The sequence below is a fragment of the Tiliqua scincoides genome, chromosome 2 (assembly GCF_035046505.1).
Source record: "Tiliqua scincoides isolate rTilSci1 chromosome 2, rTilSci1.hap2, whole genome shotgun sequence".
Classification (NCBI taxonomy): Eukaryota; Metazoa; Chordata; class Lepidosauria; order Squamata; family Scincidae; genus Tiliqua; species Tiliqua scincoides.
Genome location: NC_089822.1, coordinates 103,797,833 through 103,815,661, shown reverse-complemented (window position 1 = coordinate 103,815,661; position 17,829 = coordinate 103,797,833). Strand labels below are relative to the sequence as shown.

Below are 17,829 nucleotides of genomic sequence, written 5' to 3'. Positions count from 1 at the left end.
AGCTTCCCTCCTTTGGCACCTGTCCTCTTTTTGACCCCTGCCCCAGGAACAATGTACTCCCCTGCACCTCCGTCTTGGAAGCTTTGCCTCTGATAGTCATGCCAGGCCATGTTCTGGAGAACTCGTAGCATTGACCCAAATGATCTCTCTTGATTGACTCTTGATTGTCACCTAACTTCATCCAATCTTTCTTGCTACATACAACTATCTAACCACTTTTCTTCTACATTACTACAACTTGACTTTGCTATTACAGCTTGATCAAGCTGAGAGTAAAGTTAATGGTGAGCAACTGTTACCCTGCACATGCCCGATCTCGTCTGATCTTGGAAGCTAAGCAGGGTCAGGCCTGGTTAGTACTTGGATGGGAGACCACCTGGGAATACCGGGTGCTGCAGGCTTATACCATAGTCTTTCGAGACTGAAGGTTGCCAGCCAATGTAGGAGATGGTTTTTCCAGAAGGCTGTAAGCTGTAAAAAATATCTCTGTTCTTGGTACGTACGCTCATCCTTGGTATGTACGCTCATCCTCATTTTGTATCCAGATTCTGATTGGTTTGGTATAGTTTCATAAATCAGAAAAACTTGTTCGATTTAAGTAGGGGCAATAGTGGGTGAGAAGAATTATGCGTAGCTAATGGGAAGTGATACTTCTCTCAGATAACTTTCAACTTGCTTGAAGATATCATTGCCTATTTCCATCCTTCTTTCCTGTTGTTGAACCAGACTACTAAGTGGAACTTGGACTGCACGCGTATAACAGTGGTGGGCATGTTGATTTCCAAACTTGGCAACAATAATTTACATCCAAGCCAGCAGCCCCTTATGTGCATGGGGAGTTCTGATGTGCACAAACAGTTCCCTATGTGGAAGAGCATTATCATCTGCTTCCGTGTTATACATAGCTCCACATGGACTTTCCCTTGCAGGTGAAGAGCAAACCAAACAACGGGGAAGCCTGCACATATGGGAACTCCATTTATGTGTCATAGGGAACACATGAATCCTGAGATTAGGGTCTGTCAGGGTTAGAACATAAGCCAGGTTAAATTTGCAGGCCTGAATAAGGTATGGCCTAATGTTTGTGAAGTGCTGAGTCACCAGGACTCAGGTGTAGAGTGAGCCAGCCGATGAGGCATGCATCATGAGACAGGGTGTGGCAGGAGGAGGAGAAACCACCCATCCTGATTCGTGCACAGAGCTTTATAAGAGACTGTGAGAACCCTCATGTGTGGGTTGTTGGTGGTCATGTGTATTGTATGTTTTGCTGTCTCTGCTGCTGTTGTTATTGTAAACTTGTAAATACAGACGGAAATGGTGATGGATTTCCTTGCGTCTGTGTGCTCTCTACATTGTGGGCTGTGTCCTTGAAGCTGCATTCCGCTGGACAACCAGATAAGGAGCTACTCCCTCCTCGACAGGGTCTCTGGAAAGGCAAGGCAAGGCCCCTGGAAATGGTTGTGAGTTGTGTACGAACTTCGGATTTTTGGTCACATTTGCTTACATGGGGTTTGTGCAGCAAAAGTTTTTAGTGGGTTGCAATCACTGTCTGTTGACCATTTTTAATTATCCGCTTGGGCGAAATATGAACATACAACGGTTCTGACTCAGCTCTACAAAACCATGGACAGTCCTGCTGACCATTTGCTCAGGACAACTGATTTAAAATGATTATCAAAGCTAGAATACATTCCAATGTTCAGGAATTATTTGTGTGGTGTTGTGTTGTGTCTTGACGGGATGATTAGAGTCTACCTAGAGAGGAGAATCTTGAAATATCTATGGTAATCGCAGTTCTAGCCACTGCTGATGGCTGGATTTCAAAACAGCAGATATTCAAAATTTGTAAACAGAAGAGAAGTGAGAGGTGCACAAAAGGAACAGGTTCTTTTCCAGTTACTAGCAAGAGCAAGGATTGCCCCTCAGAGGTTAGTACTGCACCCCTCTAAAGTCTGCAGCTGCCTCTTGGCCTAAAGATGGAACAGATCCTATCTATAAGCTGCTTTGGGATACAAAATGATACAAAATAATGGGATACAAAATGAGTTAATTAAAAATGTTTGACTTCCTTGTATAGAATACAAACTTTGGCATCTCAAAATCCAACCAAAGGGAGAATCCCAGCCTTGACAATTATGGCTCAGATTGTAATCTAAGGCGGCAATCTTATACACACTTACATGGGAGTAAGTCCCTCTGAAAAAAGAGGGCATTAATTCTGGGTAATCAAGCATTGGATTGCATGGTAAGAATTTGCAGAGAGATTACCATGTTAGTCCGCTGCTGCAAAAACCAAAACTAACTGTGAGAACTAACCAATTTATTTCAGCTCAAGCTTTCATGAACCACAGCCAAATTCATTAAGACCAAAGGGTTTTCAATGCCCATGCACACGGCACACACAGAGTGCAGTCCAAATCAGGCAATCGGCCAGCACAAGTCAGATCTGCTCAGCTCTGCACCAGCTCTTTAGGTGGCGCAGATCCAAGTAGACCTATTGGGGCTGCAGCAGCTCTCCCAGGGGGAAGAGGAAATGTTTGCCCTTGTCCTGGGCTGAGTCGTTTGCAGCCTGAAACTTGTGCCATTCATTCCCTTATCTGATTCGTTCCCTTGGAGGGAATGAGGGAGGCTCACCCCTAGGTAAGGAAAAATGTTCCTTTACCCAAAGGATATCTCTGGGACAGCCTCCCACAGAATACAGCATGAGCCATTTTGGTGCACCTGCTTCAACAAGGATGAAGCCTAAGATTGGGCTACTAATTTGGTCAACTTTTTCTTTGTGTTCATTCTGTCAAGTTCAGGCATTTCCCATCAGCCTATTTGTACTTTTTCCTACCCACTTTCCCCTGTTTAGTTGAATTCTCTTTCTTTTGCATTTTTGATAAACTAGTCAAACTTTGACTCTTTGCTTGCCTAATCTATGTTCACGGGAAGTCCGTGGGTTGCAACATCTAATCGCTCTCTCAGATGCAACTGCAGTTTTGATTTCTAATAAGAACCCCTGGGGTTCAATACTGGGAGGAGTCTTTTTCCCCTTCTGCTGGATTTCTATAGCCTGGGATGGCAGCAGCAGATAGAAACTACCAGTTCTCCCCCCTCTCAATTCAGCTGCTGACCTGCTAAAAAGGAAGAGCAGAGACCTAATAAAAAGGGAAAGCAGGGAGGTGCACTAGATGCCACTTCCCTGGGTCAGCTTGCCTTCTCATGGTACAGCTGGAGTGACGTTATGGCAAATAGAGGTACACCTGGCAAATGGAAGTGCACCTGAGTCCTTTTTATAGATGTCAGTACCTGGAAATGACATGTCTCAGGGCTTCTGGCACCAGAAGTTCTAACAAGTACCAGAAAGGTGGGAGGGCAGCCTCTAGCACACTTCCTTGTCACTATCGCTAGGCTCGGGCAGTAACAATGGGTTTCAAACGGTTAAATTCCAGGAGCTTTTTCTATATCTGTTGCCCTGCAAAAGAATAACTGCATGTCTGCCATAGAACCCCTATAGAAAGAGCTTTTAAGGATGCATTCCGGCGTGTACAATAATTTCATGTAGACCTCAAGCCAAGCCTGTTGGCCTCACCACTGCCCTGCATGAACTAAATGTACTTTAGAACACATTCCTTTTTCAAGCACACTCCAGAGAACATCAGTAGTGATACACAAACTGTGTTTCAGGGAAGCTTGTCCACCATTACCAATCTGCCTATCAAGAGCCCATCACAAGCTTCCAAGGACCTCTGGATGTTGTGGAATGCAGCTTCTGAAGCACAGATCTACAGCACAATCCTATACATGTGTACTCAGAAATAAGTTCCATTTTGTTGATTAGGGCTTATTTTCTAGTACAGAATTGCAGCCTTAGGACATCCTGCACAGATGTGAATTCATCAACAGCAAAAAGATAGCCTGTCCAAGCCACCCTCAGCTTTTATGCTACCACAGCATCTCACATCTGTGGTGCATGAACTAGGCTTTCCCTTTTCTGTGGTTGCCTGCTTGAGGAGCCACTGCTAATTACTGGCCGTACCTAAGAACAGAGAACTTATGTATTCAGTATTCAGTACTGTATTCGGCATACATGTGCCATAACCTAAGAAACCTTTTCACTGGGATTATGAATGAGAGTTGACCAGCAAGGGATGGTCAACCTTGATCTTCAGACTAGGCATTAATAAGAACATAAGAACATAAGAACATAAGAACAGGCCCACTGGATCAGGCCATAGGCCCATCTAGTCCAGCTTCCTGTATCACACAGCAGCCCACCAAATGCCCCAGGGAGCACACCAGATAACAAGAGACCTCATCCTGGTGCCCTCCCTTGCATCTGGTCTTCTGACATAGCCCATTTCTAAAATCAGGAGGTTGCACATACACATCATGGCTTGTACCCCGTAATGGATTTCTCCTCCAGAAACTTGTCCAATCCCCTTTTAAAGGCTTCCAGGCCAGATGCCGTCACCACATCCTGTGGCAAGGAGTTCCACAGACCAACCACACGCTGTGTAAAGAAATATTTTCCCTTGTCTGTCCTAACTCTCCCAACACTCAATTTTAGTGGATGTCCCCTGGTTCTGGTGTTATGTGAGAGTGTAAAGAGCATCTCCCTATCCACTCTGTCCATCCCATGCATAATTTTGTATGTCTCAATCATGTCCCCCCTCAGGCGTCTCGTTTCTAGGCTGAAGAGGCCCAAACGCCGTAGCCTTTCCTCGTAAGGAAGGTGCCCCAGCCCCTTAATCATCTTAGTCGTTCTCTTTTGCACCTTTTCCAGTTCTATATGAAAATAAAACAGAATTTTGCACTAACGATTTTGATGCATCCACAAGCAGTAAAATGGGATTACCCTAATTATGAAATTTAAGCAGAGAGCTGCAGATTTAAGTTTTGCAAGCACTAGTGGGCCTTTGGGATTAGACACATGGTTGCTCTTGAAAACATTGCATTAAAATGTATCACCTGCACATTTGAAACTTTTGAAGTAAAGCCAGTTTGAGGACAATCCACAACTTGGATGCTAATATGAAATACCCCCCCACCCCCATTGTCATGTGTATGCATCCATGAAATTGCTCTAGGAATCATCTTGTGGATACAAAATACTAAGTTCAAGTTGGCTGTGATCCCAGGCCCAGTTGTCATCATCATCATCATCATCATCATCAGTATACAGTTCTATCCTTATCCACAGATTCAGGGCCCATGGATTTAACTCACCACTGTGTTCTCCAGTCATGTCCTGGAGACTTTTTGAGGCCTTTCCCAGAGGTGCCAGAAAGGCATTTCTAGTTTTTATGAAAAAAAACAAAAAACATTTCCACATGTAATATTGACAGACCAGCAGATTTGCTTATCTGCGGGTTTCGGTATTCACAGGGGGGTCCAGGAACAGATCCCCTGTGGATACTGAGGTCCAACTGTACTGCTTTTCAACAAAAAAAGTTCACAAAGCATAAGAACATAAGAACAGCCCCACTGGATCAGGCCATAGGCCCATCTAGTCCAGCTTCCTGTATCTCACAGCAGCCCACCAAATGCCCCAGGGAGCACACCAGATAACAAGAGACCTCATCCTGGTGCCCTCCCTTGCATCTGGCATTCTGACATAACCCATTTCTAAAATCAGGAGGTTGCGCATACACATCATGGCTTGTACCCCATAATGGATTTTTCCTCCAGAAACTTGTCCAATCCCCTTTTAAAGGCGTCTAGGCTAGACGCCAGCACCACATCCTGTGGCAAGGAGTTCCACAGACCGACCACACGCTGAGTAAAGAAATATTTTCTTTTGTCTGTCCTAACCCGCCCAACACTCAATTTTAGTGGATGTCCCCTGGTTCTGATATTATGTGAGAGTGTAAAGAGCATCTTGCTATCCACTCTGTCCATCCCCTGCATAATTTTGTGTGTCTCAATCATGTCCCCCCTCAGGCGTCTCTTTTCTAGGCTGAAGAGGCCCAAACGCCGTAGCCTTTCCTCATAAGGAAGGTGCCCCAGCCCCGTAATCATCTTAGTCGCTCTCTTTCGCACCTTTTCCATTTCCACTATGTCTTTTTTGAGATGTGGTGACCGGAACTGGGCACAATACTCCAGGTGTGGCCTTACCATTGATTTATACAACGGCATTATAATACTAGCCGTTTTTTCTCAATACCCTTCCTAATGACCCCAAACATAGAATTGGCCTTCTTCACTGCCGCCGCACATTGGGTCGACACTTTCATCGACCTTTTACAGTTTACAGACAAGATCAAATAATTATGGGAAAGGATTAAAGAAGCAAAGAGTTGAAAACATTTAAACCCTTGTGCATTCCTTGAAAGCCCATTGTATTGCTTTCAGGGAAACATACATCCATGCAAGCAGCCTTAGGATCACACCACTTGAAAAGAGTAGACCAGGGCCATAAAAACAGCAATAATTCAGTCCTGTGTTTTTCAAACTGGTTCCAAACAGTTGGCTGCCAGTTGCCCTCTGACACAGACACATAAAAGGAAGTAGCGAGTCCGGTACCAGCAGGGATCACTGGAAGAAATGTACCCCTCATCAATCAAGTCGGCGCTGTTACAGAGTGAGTACAATGAAGTGCATGTGTGTGAGGGCTGTAGAGGAGGGACTTGGGTTGCTGGCTCAGAGAGGATGTGCTCTGTTGTCAGAAAAGGAATGACATGGTGGGGGTGGGGAGAGCACCCACAGGCAGGCAGAGCTAATTTGTTTTCCTCTTGAGAACTACAGATTAGGTAGTTGAATACTACAAAGAATGTTTGTATGCAGAGTCTACACCTGGGAGAAGATATGAACTCCCAGAAGCTGAGGGTCCAATTCTCCTGGGTGTTCTTCCGTGGTCCATTCTCAGGGCTGACCCAAGTCACCTGCCTGCCTGAGGCAAAAGGCAAGATGGCTGCCCCACCCAACCTCGGCCAACTTGCCCTGCAGAGGGCCCTCTTGGCACTACCTGCCTCTGCCTCCAAGTGAAATGCTAAAAGAATTTTGTCACAGCCCAAAGACAAAAGTCTCTGATGATTCCCAATGCAAAGGCAGCAATGTTCAAGATGATAGCACCGCTACTGTGTTTTTCTGGCTTATTGAACATGACTGCTGTACGTTATATCAGCCTTGCCAGTCTATGAAATGACAGGCTCTGGACTTTGTGGCACTGAGCGTTCATACATGTGCATATGTGCTAGAGACAAGACACATCCATTTCCCATGCCGAGATCGAGCTCCTAGAGCAGCCATTTTCAACCACTGTGCCGTGGCACACCGGTGTGCCGCGAATTGTCTGTAGGCATGCCGCGTGAGTTTGGGAGCGGGCCGTTTGTTAATAGGGCCAATGGGGGTGTGAGCTCCCCACCGACAGCACAGTGTGCCTTGTCAATTGTCAAAAAAACTGATGGTGTACCTTAACAATTTTAGTACCTTATCAGTGTGCCATGAGACAAAAAAGATGGAAAATCACTGCGCTAAAGGTTGGGGGAGGGGTCAAACCTTCAAATACAGCAATTCACACATGTAAAACTTTTCCACAGGAGAGAACTAGAGACAGTGATTCACAAGGGACAGCTTCTATTTTTCTGGCAAATGTCTCTAGTAAACCACTGATTCGAACTGCAAGGTAGAGATTGTCTACAGGAGTGGGACATTGAGGCTGCAATCCTATACACACATGTACCTGGGAATAAGTCCCACTGAACACAGGGTAAACACAAGTGTTCTGGGTAAACATGCATAGGATTGAGCTTTAAGAATGTGCAGAGAAGCGGCCATGTTAGTCTATTGCAGCAAAGCCAACAACCTTAAGAATAAACCAATTTATTCCAGCACAAGCTTTCATGGACTACAGTCCACTTCACTAAAAGTTGCCAAAGAAAAGGGCTTTCAATGTGCATGTGTGCATGCGATTTCTCTCTCATACATACACACACACAAGGAGAAAATCAAATTTGGCAGCTTTGTTTCTCTTGCATAAGAACATAAGAACATAAGAACAGCCCCACTGGATCAGGCCATAGGCCCATCTAGTCCAGCTTCCTGTATCTCACAGCGGCCCACCAAATGCCCCAGGGAGCACACCAGATAACAAGAGACCTCATCCTGGTGCCCTCCCCTAATAATGGATGTGGCAATCTTTTTGGGCCAAATTCCCCCTCCACTCCTTCAAGCACATGCTGTAGTTTTTCTATATGATGCAGTGTACTTATGCTTTCACTCATAAAAAAGCTATTAAAAACAAGTAGTGGGCTAGGGACAGAAGTGAATCATCTCTAGCAGCCCTCCTGAACTCTGAAGGATACACATCATTACAAACTTGGTGCAAACTGCCAGATGCTTTCTGGAAATCAAACATTTTTTCCTAAAGGAAACAAATATCCTTCTCTGTTTGTGATGTTTCACACCCAAACACATTCCTGAAGAATTAAATCCAAGAACTGAAGCCCAGTTTTTATAATTCATTTATGAAATGAGCTGCCACCAGATGTGAGAATGGCTGTCGGCCTAGACAGCTTTTTAAAAGGCTTGACAAACGCGTGTAAAGAAACAGTTCTATCAATGGCTATAAGCTGTGATGGTTAAACAGAGCCCTCATGGATAGAGGCAGTGTACCCTTGCACACCAGACATTGGGCACAAACAACAAAGGAGGGCTGCTACCTTCATGCCTTCCATATGGACTTCCTGGAGCATCAGGCTAACTACTGCTGGATTAGATGGGCCTGTGATCCAGCAAGGCATTTTTATACTCTTCAACACCGAATATAAAAATAAAAATGCTGCTTGAAAACATGATGATGATTATAGAGACTGGGGGAAGATAAGAAGGCCAGAAAGCAATAGGGAGTGGACATATAGAATTGAGAGAGAGAGAGCGAAAGAGAGAGAGGAATTGATACCATGGGAAGACAGATTAAAGGGGTACAAGAGAGACAAAAAGTGGAAGTTTTACTGAGGAGAAATAGGAAAGGCCAATGAAAGAGTGTGGATAAGTTTGGGAAATGAAAATAAAGGGTGTTTTGAAAGAAGAATAAGAGAGTTTAGAGACCTAGGGCCCAATCCTATCCAAATTTCCAGCTCTGGTGCAGCTGCAATGCAGTCCAGAGGCAAGGAAACAAATGTTCCCTTACCTTGTGGAGGCCTCCGTAACTACCTGCCCACCACAGGTTGCAGTGCACACCCCATTGGCATGGCTACACCAGGGCTGGAAAGTTAGGTAGGGTTTGGCCCCTAGATGGGTCTCGAGGACCTCGAGGACCTAGGTGGGTCACACACACATGCACACCGCCACCACCTCCTCCTCCTCTGAAGCTGCCTGAGGTTGGAAAACAGCTGTTTGTCCCATCCCAACCAACCAGCACATTAAGTTAGCCACAACCCAGCCCCTGTCTCAGAGGATAACCAGTCACTTATTCCAGAGGCTCTGTGTCTGCTGCTGTTCAACTACACTGGTGACTTGAAGCCTGACCTTGAAGTGTCTAGGCTTTAGCTATTGAACACTTTAGCTATTGTTTTTATCAGACCTGCATGCATCCAGGGGCAGCTACTTAGGGCTCCTGGTTTTTCTGTGCGAAGAATCTTGATGTGAGTAAAGTGTCTGTGTAAGCTTGCATCAGATTGTAAGTGAAGTCCTTTTTCAATCTTAATCTTTGGCCTGAGGGGTTTTGTGTGTGTGTGTCTTGCTTTGCAACAGCCTGGGTAGAACAGCAATAACCCTTTGCCCTAATCCAACATTTAATTCTGGAATTAAAATCCAAAAAGGAAATGAGAATATTTTATGTATGAAGCAAAATATGTGCAGCTTCACTTTCCTCCTCATCCTAAACTGGGACCTCTCTCATCTGTTGCCCTAGCAATAGGGAGATCCAATTCAGAGGCAGGTTTTGCCAGAGCTAGGCTGCTCTCCCACCAGGGCCAAATTGTTAGGGGCAGCCCAATCCTAAAGGCAACCGGGTGCAGCTGCACCGCAGCTGCTACCACTGCACCCTGCAGTCCTGCGGCAGCCACAGGAGGTCTTTCAAGTCCTTCCATCTGGGACACATCTTTCATCCCCTTCCACTTGGGAAAGCCCTAAGCTCTGCAATGAGGCTTCTCAAGTCTGTGCGGCTTTTTTTCCAGTGCAGACTTGAGAGATTCCATTCCAGACCTTCCAGCCCGACACGGAGTTCAGATTCCAGTGGAGCGGTGCTTTCAACACAGCTTTGAAAGGGCAGGAAAGTAGTAAATACTGGGTGGTTCATGATTTGGTGACTCACTTATAATGATGTGGTCGATACTGTAAATTATGGTGTGCAATCAAAAAGTTGAACAATAAGCAGTTCATTTTTTTAAATGACAACTTTGTAGCTTTTTTTGTATTGTACTGCATGTATTTTTCCCCTGAAACTCAATCCTGGGCATGATTTCTTAGAAGTAAGTCGCATTGCCGGGGCTTCCTCCTACATAAGCATGCATAGGATTGTAACCTTGAACATTTGCCTCCCAGTGGTGGGCCACTGTGAGAGATAGGAAAATGGACCGGATAGGTCATTGGCTTGATCCCACAGGGCTCTTCTTATGTTCTTACCATTTATCACAATGAATCTGTGTGTTTATGTAAGTGTGATGCTTCCCACCATGTAGAGACGTCCACATATGCTCTTGGCAGTGTTCTGCCCTTTAAATGTTTCAGGAAGCATAAAGTAGCAACTTTGTGTGAGGCCCTCTACCTTTGTGTGCAGCCCTCTACCATCTGAATCTGCAAGCATTATATGTTGGACTTAATGTGACACACTTGCCTCTACAGATTGGTGGCTCCTGCTGTTTCAGGCTTTAGTTGCAATGAGATGGCACCAATGGATTACAGTGATGGGCTCCTGCACCAAACATTCTTGGTTTAAAAGCATAGAAGAGTTCCACACCCCCTCTGTCCTCCATTTTCCCCCCCTTTCCTTCACATCTCTCTTATATTTGGTGCTGCATTTTTAATATCGCCAGATTCAAGATAATCCCCAATGAAAGCTGATCACATTTGCTTGAAATTGCTAGCTTTGACAGAGATTATCATAGTAGTGAAATGAGACACTTTGTAAGAGAGCAAATTCCATTCCCAACTCGCTCTGTAAGAGGGCAGATCCTCACAAGTCATCCCCTAAAACCCCTCTGGCTTGTCATCCTTCAGTAAACACTGTGGCTTTGTTTTTGAGCTATTGTTTGCAGAGGAGAAACATGCTATTTTGTCAAAAGAAAAACTGAAGTTCTCCAGATTTGCGCAGTAAGAAGAGGACTCCTTCCTCTTGCCCGTTTTGACCCTTTCTGAAGAGCTCAAACCATAATCCAATTCCCCGGCACTGCTCTTTTGCCAGCAAAACAAATAGAATAATCTCTAGCAGGTTTGAAAACTTAATGCCAATTTAGTGACTAATCATTTCTGTTTTATCTTTTGTCATCCAATTATTTTTCCTCGCTATAAAAACTCAAAAACCTACCACTAGATTCTGAACATTGGTGAAATTAATATGTCCTGTTCAATTGTCAGCACTTAAAATACAGAATCTTATCCTGCTCATTGCAATTACTGTAACTGATACCTCTTCACAGCTCTTTCCAGTGATAATACTCAGCATTTATATTGTACTTTGGAGGGTTCAAAGAGACTCGCAGACATCATCTTGGTAATCCTTACAATAACACTGTGAGATAAGTCTGTATTATTACCCTGGTCTCTAAATTCCGGAGAGGAAGGAAGCTGAGGTTGAAAGACAGTCAGTTCATGATTGAGGCAATATTTTTCAACCAGGGATTCCTGATTCACAGCTCATTCTCTTACAGCCCAATCCAAATCAACTTTCTAGCACTAATGCAGCTGCAGTGCAGCCCTAAGTAAGGGAACAAATGTTTCCTTATCTTGAGGAGGCCTCTGTGACTGACCCCCCCCCCCATTACAGAATGAAGCATGTGCCCCATTGGCATAGCAGCTTTGATGCTGGAAAATTGGTTAGGATTGGGCTTCTGGAGCCCAATCTTAGTGGGCTGTAATGCTGGTGGAACAAGCAATAACTGCCTTATGGCAGTCATAAAAGCTGATCCAACAGTATAGAGTTGTGAGCTGCTGGAGCCCCAGAGCCCCCATATGCCAGAGGATCATTGCAGACTCGCCAACTCAGGTAGGATGGCAGGGGAAGCAGGGCAGGAGGAAGGTGAGGGAAGGGTGGGACAGGGGATAGGGTAGACAGAACAAGGAGGCAATGGGGTGGTCACAGGGGCAGGTAGGTTCCAGGAAGAGGTGGGTTTAGCAGTGGTAGTGGCCGCTGAATTCAAACCTCATTCCTGGAACTGACTGTGACCCTTTCGCTGGGGCAGGTGCAAGTAGACCCGAGCGCACCATGGAGGCTTACTCACAGGTAAGGCAATATTAAGCTCCCTTATTCAGAGGAGATGTCAGGGAGTACCCCTCCTCCCCTACAGGATGCAGCCTGAGCAGAGTGTTATGTGATGCTTAACCCTTTCCCCATCAACTATTTTTCTGATCCCGTTCGTCCTTCAGAAGCTCCTTTTGCACGCATGGAGTAAAGCAGATGGCATCTTGATTGCTCATTTGGAACTAGGCCAAGCAAAATATAGTGAGGAGCTCTGCATTTCTCTTCTCCGCACCTAGAGAATAAAGTAATGACATTCTGTACTTCTTCCTGTTTCATATAGGCATGATCCACCAGGTGGCAGTATGATACTGGTAAACATTCATGCCCACTTTACAGAGGGGTAAAATGAGTACAGCCAACTGGAAGAAGGCAAGGGCTGGGTTGAAGGGACGCTTTTAGGTCCTCAAGAGATGGCACATTGCCCACAAGTGCTCAGGACCAGAGATGTCATGAACATTGGGGGAGTGCTGGTGAGCACTCCTGTTTAAAAGTGCGCAAGCAGAATGAAAGCAAACACCGGCCTCCTTGCAAAGGCTTGAGCATTTGGGCTGAATGGAATGACATCTTGCAAAGGCTTGGGTGTAGAGCACCCACTGCTGTCTCCCCATTCCCTGCCAAAGGTCAAAAGTTTACTTTTGAGGGTGGGGAAGGCAATGGCAGTGGGTACTTGCAGGGCCCTGATAGCATCTTTCCCGGGTGGGAACTGAACTAGGACCAGTGGCGTAGCTAGAGGGGGTGCAAAGCACTAAGTTTTGCAGGGAGCCTCACCGCGACGTGCAAGCGCACCCCTCTTCGGAGCCATTCTGGGTGGTGGGTGCGTACGCCTCTGTTTTGCCCAGAGGCCCTTGCACACCGAGATTAGGCTCCCTGCAAAACCTAGCGCTTTGTACCTCCTCTAGCTGCGCCACTGACTAGGACTGCCTGTCCTAGTGGGAAACTGAGGCTAGCTGTATCATCTTTACCTGGAAGAGGGCTCTCAGGAGTCCTCCTCTGAGACAGCAGTGAGAGAAGCAGCATTTGTTTCTCCACCAAGTGGTGTTGAACTGAGACCACCAGTACCCACCAGGAAAGGTTGTTGTTGAGGTCCTGAAAGTACCTGCTGCCACCTTCCTCACCCCCAGTGGTAAGTACTTTGCTTGGGGCAAAAGGGAACTGGAAGGAGGCAATGCCCATGGCAGATGCCTTCCACTGGAGCATTAGTGAGCTCTTTGATTGCTCGCAAAAGGCTCAAGCTGCAGAGAAGTTTTTGGCCTTCGGGACTGTTCAAACAACTGCTCAAAAGGCTAAAGGTTTTGCCAAGGTTCACGTGAAACATACAAGCCAAACGCTGGGGTGTTCATGCCTCCCTGCTCAACACAAACATTTTCCGGCTGTGACCAAAATAAAATTGATTAGAACATTCTCGGTTCATTAGTGTGCTGTGTAAACTGCTTTGTGAACTATTTTGTTGTTGAAAAACGGCATATAAATCTTCATCACCTTCTTAACAACAACAACAACAACAACAACAATAATATTGTGCTTTATAATTTACTTTCCCAAGCACAGGTACTAAAAGTTCTGCCATATCAGCCTGATGTAAGTTGTCACCTGATCTGGGGACCAAAACTTGTCTAAGATTGTATCTATACTTAAGACCATTCATTAGTTTAACATCAGCTTCACATTAACTAGTACAAAACTGTTGTAATTGCATTCTGGCCACACACTGATACACAACTGTATTGTACAGAATCCAGAGAGCAGATCCAGGATCAACATGGCTTCAGGAATGATTCTAGCATTAGTTATATTGCTCCTGTTTTGAGGAGCACAGAGCATCTCCTAATTCCTGCTGCCGAGTCAGGGCAGCAGCACTGAGGATATTGGATTCAAATGGCACAACCAGTATATTCCAGTACATAGACAAATACATTGGGAAGATTTGGGTCGTATCTCCCTGCTCAGCCACAGACCGTTTTGGTGACCTTAGAGAACTAGTCACTGCCTCTCAAACTCAGGCTGCCATCCAATAGACACTTACCGGGGACTAAGCCCCATTGAACTCAGTGGGGCTTCCTTCTGGGTAGTCATGCACTTGCTCGTGCTGTCAGTTCCCCAACTGCAAAATGGAAATATTAGAAATTGGTTTCACTGGGTTGCTATAAGGATGAATGCAATCAGGATGATGAAGCACTTTGAATATTTTTTTGAAAAAATTATTCATGAATATAGTAATAATAATTTTATGTTCTTTGACTTCATTGCTTCTCTGTGGCTTGCAGTTGTTGCTACCTGGAATTAGAAACCTCAACAAAGCCAGGCTAACCAGAATCATAAGCTGGTGTGAAGTTCTCCTTACACCTGAAGAGGATCTTCTTACACCAGCCTTCCTAGGCGTAAGGAGAGCCTCCTTGGGTGTAAACAGGCAGGGTAGCTGCTGTGTATTTCCTTGGACAACATGGGGCAGCCCTGCATAACCTACCACCCCTGCACTGCATGTCCCTACTCTGAAGGGGAGGGGGCTTCTTGCATGCCTGCGGCAAGACTCCATGCAACACTTAGTGCTTTGCAAGCCAAGTTGAGGCTCCCTGCAAAACCCAGTGCTTTGCACCCCCTCTGGCTACCCTACTGGTGGGCTCCGTTGTTGCTTGAGAGGAGCAAGCCTCATTGAACAACCAGCACAAATGGGACTACTTCTGAGTAGAGCTGCAACGGATTGGGTCTTTCTGGTAAGCCACGCAGCTGCTGCGCATGACCTCCCTCCCTCTTGCTACTTCTGTCCCCACTCTCACACAGTCCTTGCTACCCCCTCCCACCTTGTTTACAGATGGGACGGGGACATCAGGGTAATGGTTAAAGAGAACTCCAATACACACACACACCCTGGTAGCAGCCCCGGTTTTTCCCATGGCTGGGTTTTTCAAAGGGAACAATTCAAGACTTGAGTCTTTTTGGGTTGTGAAAACACTCTGGGCTACTCGGAAAGTGCCTCTATTAGGACTTTTTTTTTTAGTGGAGTTGCAGGGGTCGGAGACTCATGACTCGACTCGAGTCAAGCTGCGCTGGACTTGCCCATCCCTGCCCATCACTGTCTGCCGACTTACCTCCACTACCCCTGCTTCTCCTTCCATTCACTGTATGGTAAAAGGAAGAGAAGAACAGAAAGGAAGAGGAAACATGGAGGGGAGGGGAGGGTGGAGCTAGATCACCGGAGAGTGGGAGACGCAAAAGTTGGCACATCATTCGGGAAGGGGAGCAGCATTTGACATGACACCTTTGATACCTCCAAATGAAAAATATCCTTTGCTCTCTGTTCAGTTCTGTAATAGCTGGCTTTCTGACAAAGGCATGTTTTTCTTTCCATACGATGAGAGAGGTGTAAATTGCATCTTTATATGGTGCTCTTAGGCTCAGTCTCCGTGTATGAGACATGAGAATAATACAGAGCTTTCACGGGAGTAGATTTTATGTTGTGTGACATAAATTCCAGAGGCTGTTCTATGAAGGCAGACATATAATATAGATCAACCTGAAAAGAAAAAGAGTAAAGTCCCATCTCTTGGCTACTCGGAGGCATTTTCACAGAATGCTTATTCAGAGATGTGCACATCTGTTGTGAAGTACAGCGGCATCAGCAAGAAGAACCAGAAAAAAGCAAGATGGTGTAAAACTAAACAGCCTTGCTTGGGAAACCACTTAATTGTTATTTCCTGGTCTGTAAACCATCAATTCCATCCTTTTTTGTGGGTGTTGTCTATAAAATTTTGGCTGAGGGCTTTTGTTATACAAGGGCAACTAATTTTTACAGCACACCCATAAATAATAATTAACATGCGGCAATAATGAGTTAATATCCGGCTTGGGAAAAGCACTGCAAATGTAGAGCCTAGTTTGGCACAGGGGTGAATGCAAACTATATTTTTAAAAAAGATCAAAATTATTTACATGATTTTCATTGGTATGGATTCATCTGTAGTCACAAACTTATTCAGCTCTAGTTCGACATACAGCTTCAAGCTAGCTCTCTTTAGATCTATGGTTCCCAACGTTTAGGTGCCTGTGGACCACGGAGGCAAAAACTGGAATTGTTGCAGATCACATGCAATCTCCCCAACACATGCACGAAAAATTAAATTTGCAATAATTAGTTAAAATTTATTACAGCACAATCCTATCTCGTGCTGGAACAGGCAGGCCAGGAGGCCTGGGCTGTATCCAGCGCAAGATAGGGACCCAAAGTGGCTCAGCCAGAGGTAAGGTGAAACTCTTCCTCTTGCCCCCAGGTAAGCTACTGCAGCCTCAATAGGTCTCCTTGGACTTGTACCACCTCCGGAGGTGGCATAAGTCAGAGGAGAGCAGAGCGGCTTGCAGCCACTCCGGGCTGCTCTGGAATGGAGGCTAGAATCCAGCATATCTGAGGAGTCCCAACCCTGTCTCCTGCTCCCTACCCGCCTCTCCACCCCCGGGACCACCCTCCATTCGCCCGTCCACCCCAGAATGCTTCCCTCCCTCCGCCTCCCCACCCGCCCCAGACCCTTGCATCGGCCAGGCTCAGCCAACACAAGCCTCCCCTTTGAAGTCAGCCCAGAAGCTGGATTCAACCTCTGCAGGCCACCCAGCTGACTCCCGAGAAGGTACAAGAGACTTGCGCCAGCTCAAGGGTGAGTTAGGATTGCGCCCTTAGAAATTTATTAGATTTATTATTTATAGAAATTTCTGGGTTGCTGCTTTTTTGTTGCTGGCTGCAGTTGCCCTATCTGGTGGTCCATGGGGGAGCACTTGATCGGAAGACACTGAAGGTGATTGAAGGTGGCCTTTTTACTGAGACCTCCCGGACCACTTCTCAGGGTCTTGTGTACCATCTGTGGTCAATGGACCATGGGTTGGGAACCAGGACATTAGATGAAAAGGGAATTACCAGATAGACTCCAGGACAAAGCAGTGGTTGCAATTGCCCAATGTACCAAGAGGTCAAGTGTGGCCTTCCTTACAAGGGGGACTGAATGTTAATGACATAATTAGTACAGCAATATCTTGCACTTCCCTCAGGTTCAAGAGCAAAGCATGGACGAAAGTAAAAAATGAATGAATGTCAAAGCAACATAATCTTATTTAGCTTGCAAATGTATTTTGGCCAGCAAAAAACATATTTATATAGTTATATAAACATATAAACATATTTATATAGTTATATAAATAACTATATAACATATGTGAGAGTGCGCAAAACCTAAATAAACAGAAGTAAAAGTAAAGTAAATATGAGAATGTCTACAAATTTTTGGAAGGTTGGATGAAATCGGACGAAAGAGGAAACCACGTGGATGAAATGTGGTTATAATTTAAAATGGCTGAAAGTGCAAAGCGATGAAAGTCAAGGTTTTGCTTTCCAGTAAACACACTGGTTTCAGAGGGCCTGCTTGGAAGAAATTTCACGACATTTTACTTTGTGCTGTCATTTT

The 17,829-nt window shown here is 45.4% G+C and overlaps 1 pseudogene; it reads left to right on the top strand.

Annotated features, from left to right (window-relative positions):
• The first annotated feature begins 284 nt into the window (after positions 1-284).
• LOC136643100 (5S ribosomal RNA) lies at positions 285-401 on the top strand (annotated as a pseudogene).
• Positions 402-17,829: the final 17,428 nt, after the last annotated feature.